Source organism: Dipodomys ordii, unplaced genomic scaffold (assembly GCF_000151885.1).
Source record: "Dipodomys ordii isolate 6190 unplaced genomic scaffold, Dord_2.0 Scaffold135, whole genome shotgun sequence".
In the NCBI taxonomy this organism is placed as follows: domain Eukaryota; kingdom Metazoa; phylum Chordata; class Mammalia; order Rodentia; family Heteromyidae; genus Dipodomys; species Dipodomys ordii.
Genome location: NW_012267351.1, coordinates 3365046 through 3369821, shown reverse-complemented (window position 1 = coordinate 3369821; position 4776 = coordinate 3365046). Strand labels below are relative to the sequence as shown.

The 4776-nt window shown below is 57.2% G+C and overlaps 1 protein-coding gene across 1 annotated transcript in view; it reads left to right on the top strand.

The window, feature by feature from the left end:
• Positions 1–405: 405 nt before the first annotated feature.
• N4bp3 (NEDD4 binding protein 3) overlaps positions 406–4776 on the top strand; it is a 27000-nt gene continuing 22629 nt past the window's right edge. The window contains exon 1 of the mRNA XM_013031008.1: positions 406–578. The gene's annotated coding sequence lies outside the window, so the exon portion shown is untranslated. The remainder of the gene's footprint in view (positions 579–4776) is intronic.

Genomic DNA, 4776 nt, shown 5'->3' with positions numbered 1-4776 from the left:
AGGGGAAAAAGGGGGTTTACCTGAAAGGAAGCGTCAAGGATCAGAGGGGTGGAGAAGAGCGAGACCAGGAACGGGCAGGCGGTGCGCCCTGTGTGTGTGGGGGTTCTCTGCGGGGCTGGGGGCTGTGGCCGCACCCTGGGTCCACCCTGGGTCCCCGCAGATGCGCACCGGGGTGACCGGCTGCGGGGCGCGCGCTCCGGAGGCTGCAGCTTGGCTGCAGGCGGAGCCTCGGGGCGGGGTCCGGTTGAATCGCGGGGTGGGCGGGGGTTGCCCCCCGTCCCCGCCCCCCACATCCGGGGGCCGGGCCAGGCCGGGCTTTGGGCTCCCGGCGCCCGGGGTGAGTCAGGCCGGGTTTTCCCTCCTCCTCTAGGACCGGTGCCGCCGAGCGCGTCCCTTCCTCGCCAATCCGGCTCCGGCGCTCGCCCGCCCGCCCGCGTTTTCTCGTGCCCGGGCCACCGCGATCTCGCAGTCCCGGCCCGAGCGGGCACCGTGGAGGAGGGTTCGAATCTGCTCCAGGGAACCGGAGCGCGCGAGGGGCGCGGACGGAGCGCAGAGCCGGCGAGCGCGGCGCCAGCATGGTGAGTGCGGCGCGCCACGGGGCCGCGGGGGGCCGGACCCGAGCTCCCGTGCTCGGGGGCGCCCTGGGCCAGGCTGCAGCCCCCATGCCAGCCAGCCGAGGATCAGGGCTGAGAGGTGGGGTGGGGTGGGGTGGCAGGATGCGCTCAGGTGACCCCCCTCACCCTCCATATCCCGTTCCCGGGCACCGAGGCTCTGCCAGAGAGTGGGGACCGGTCATCTCTCCTTGGGCTTTCCTTGGAGCATCGACCCGGTACGCACCGTCAGAGCCTCGGCCGGGCGGGACTGGGTGCCCTTGGCTTTGGCAGGGTTTGGTCTCAGGGAGGGGAGGGGGACAGATGTGTCCTCCCCACCCCACCCCGCCCCCCTGGAGCTCCTGGATTTCCTCCCCCCATCCCCCCAGTCGTTCTGGGGGATCCCAGCCACCTCAGTGTGCAGTTCTGTAGGGATGCTGACCTTCCCGGTGAGATCCCTCGCCTGTCCCCGCACCTCAGGATCACCTCTGTCTTTAATTTTGTTTTGAATGTTTTGCCCCAGCCCTTCTGCTCTCTCGCAGCTGTGGACCTGCGGATTGGGGGGGATATTCTTAGATCTTGGCGGCAGGCATGTTGTACCAGCAGCCCTGACTTTTGGTCAGTCTAGGATCAGGGTGGGAGTCAGGCTCTTGATTGTATCCAGAAGGACGATGGGGACAACCCCTTCCTCCTAGGAACAACTCGGGCCTGTCTGTCTGTCTGTCTGTCTGTCCTGGGAGGGGAGGAAGGAAGGAGGTGAGGTGGGAGGCCACCCTGGGTTGGGGTGATCAGCTCCTCCCAGGGCCCTCCCTGACTGGGCTCCTTTGCCTACTGGCTGCGTGTGGGTGTGTATGTGCCAGACTGAATGAACGCGGCCAGCCAGCTCCCGCCACCGCCTTTAGTGCTTGAGAGTCCTCTAACAGCCAGGCTTCCACTATTTCTTCCTGACCCCCAGGTTGAGAGGTCCCTCCATTCCATCCACACCAGCCTGGCTGCAAATGTCCTTGGGAAACAGCCTGGGGGAGGGGGCTGTGCAGGCTATGTGTAACAGCATTCTGTGTCCAGGGAAGGGAAGGTGACCCCGGGCTGCGACAGCCTCTCTCCCTTAGATCTGAGAGTAGGGGATCTTGAACAACATGCTTCTGCTTTCTAGGCCTCAGCTTCCCTATTTGTCAAATGGACTGAGGGTCATTATGGCCCTGCCGAGACAGATCTACTGTCTGGTGGTGGTGGTGATGGTGGCGTGTGTGATTGTGTGACAGGTCTGAAGGGCAAGGGCTGAGAACTGATAGCTCTTCGTAGGTTATATTCCCTAGGCTGTGTCTCCTCCAGACTCCCCTGCAGGCAGGGCATGCTAGCGTCTTCCTCCTCTTTGCAGTCACCCCACTGCCCCCTGTTTTGGAGCCTGGGACATTCCAGTCTCATTCCTCTGGGGCAGCTGCAGTCACACCCCTCAGCAGAGGCCTGATCCTCTAGCAGGTGGTAAAGACACTCCCTGGGGGGGGGGGTGGGCAACTGATCGCAGCTAAGACAGTGCTTACACCCATGTCCCACTCTAGAGCAGTGGGAGAAGGCTTCTGAGCTGCACATGACTTTTTGACATTTCCCCTCCTGGTGCTCACTTTCCTTTTTGTGTGTGTGTGTGTGTGTGTGCCTGTGCTGGGACTTGAATTCAGGACCTGAGCAATGTCCCTGGGTTCTTCTGCTTCAAGGCTGGTGCTCTATCTTTTAAACCACGACTCCACTTCTGGCTTTTTGGTCATTCATTAGAGATGAGTCGGATGGACTTTCCTGCCCTGGCTGGCTTTGAACCTGTTTTCTCAGGTCTCAGTCACCTGAGTAGCTAGGATCACAGATGTGAACCATCAGCACTCAGCCTCGGTTTCCTTTTCTGAAGTGAGAGATGACAGAACGCACATCTGATGTGTCTGGAGCTCAGAAGCAACCAGCTCTGGGAGGAGAGTTCAAATCTGTACGAGAGAACTGGCACACAAATGTTTTTCTCTGCTTGGTGGCCAAGGCAGCTCCATTTTCTATTTCCACCAAGGGTTGTTCCTGAAGAGATGCCCTTCTGTGTTTGGGGCTGTCAATACTGCTTGCTAATCTTGGAGTTAGTGAAGGGGCCCTGTTGGGGCCAGCTGGGGCATGTGGAGAATATGGCTGCCCAAACCTCCCCAGCTGAGTGATTGTGGGTTTTCACGTTAATGCTGAGAACTGGGGCCCAAGGCAGGTAGTCTGCTTTGAGGAGAGACGCCCAGCTCCTCAGAGGAAGCCCCTGCTCTCTGTCCTGCTGTTTTTCTGTTCTGGGGTCCCAGGGAGGCCACAGGGCACCAAATCCTTTGCAGTCCTGTGTGCACAGCTGCCCCGGCCTGAGCAGGCAATCTCCAGTCTCAGGCTTCCAGGCAACGGAAGGAAGGAATGTATGTGTGTGTTGGGGGAGGGGTGGAGGTGGACTGGGTTCTTTAAAAAAAGATTGCCCCCTGATTGAGACCTAGGCCTGGTAGAGCTTCCTGGAGAAGCCAGGGGCCTCAGCCTTGCTGGGGAAGCTGATAATGCTGATGAGAGGTTGCTAGGAGGGACTGGGGCATGACCTCTCTCTCTCTCTTTCTCTCTCTCTCTCTCTCCCTCAGTCCTCTTCTCTCCCCCCATTTTGCCCCCCCCCAACTAGGGCTTAAACTTAGGGTCTTGTACCCTTGATTGGCTTTTTTACTCAAGGCTGTCACTCTACCACTTGAGGCACAGCTCCACTTCTGGCTCTGTGTGTGTATGTGTGTGTCCTGGGGCTTGCACTCAGGACCAGGGTACTGTCCCCTGAGCTGCTTTTGCTCAAGGCTAGCTCACTACCGCCTTGAGCCACAGCTCCATTTCTGCATAGTTAATTAGAGATAAGACTTTCCTGCCCTGGCTGGCTTCAAACATGATCCTCAAATCTCAGCCTCTTGAGTAGCTAGGACTACAGGCGTGAGTCACCAGTGCCCTGCCGGTTGCTTCTCTTGATATCCTGACGTGAATATCTGCCCAGAAGAGGGTTGAGGCAGTGTGTTTGTGGTGAGGTGGGCAGACCTAGCATCAGTGCTACTGTCCCCACCACTTTTGGCCACAAAGGGCTCAATGGTTCACAAACCCTTTCACTTGCGCAGTCTCTCGATTACAGTTGCCCTGTAAGGAAAGCAGGGCAAGATGTGGAAAGTCTGCTAGTGCCTGGGGTGGGTCCCCATGGTGGTGGTGGGGGTGGGCGCTGACTAACCAGAGCCCAGCTTCTCAGCTCTCCCCTCTCTCAGGAAGCAGTGACAGATCAGTGAATGTACTTTCACCATACAATGCTGTCACCAAAAGGAGGTGTCAGCTGGGGAGGAAGGATCACTCAGTTCCAGTTCTTTTTGGCTGTGTGTGACATTTGGGTCCTGCTACACATTTAATAACTGTAGTGTTGGATTCCTTGCTGTCCTCACCCTCACCATTGCTATAGCCTTGGGTTCAATCATCTCACCTTTCTGAGCCCCAGGAACCTTGCCTTTAATAATGGGGGCCAGTAGTGCTACGTGTTGGTGGCTCACGCCTATGATCCTAGCTACTTGTGAGGCTGAGATTTGATGGCCATGGTTTGAAGCCAGTTAAGTCAGGATATTTCTTGAGACTCTTATCTCCAGTTAAGCACCAAAAAAGCTGGAAGTGGAGTTGTGGCTCAAGAGGTTGAATGCTAACTTGAGTGGAAAAGTTAAGGGAGGGACTGGGAAGGTGGCCCAGTGGTAGAGTGCTTGCCTTGCATGCATGAGGCCCTGGGTTCGATTCCTCAGCACCACATAAGCAGAAAAATCTGGAAATGGTGCTATGGCTCAAGGGATAAAGTGCTAGCCTTGAGCTGAAGAGCTAAGGGACAGCGCCCAGGCCCAGAGTTCAGGCAGGCCCCATGACAGACCAAAAAAAAAAGTTAAGGGACAGTGTCTCGGTCCTAAGTTCAAGCCCTAGTACTGGGGTACACATGCAAACAGAGAGAGAGAGAAAGAAAGAGAGAAGGAGGGAGGAAGGAAGGAGCCTGTGTTTGTCAGGGACCCAGCATCTATATTCCTTACCTTGATTTGTAAGATATATGAGCTGTGATACCTCCCCCCCCCCCCCTCTAGGGTTTGACTGTTCATAACTCTCCTCCTTTCCTATAAGAAAGTTAACACAGGGGAGTGTTGGA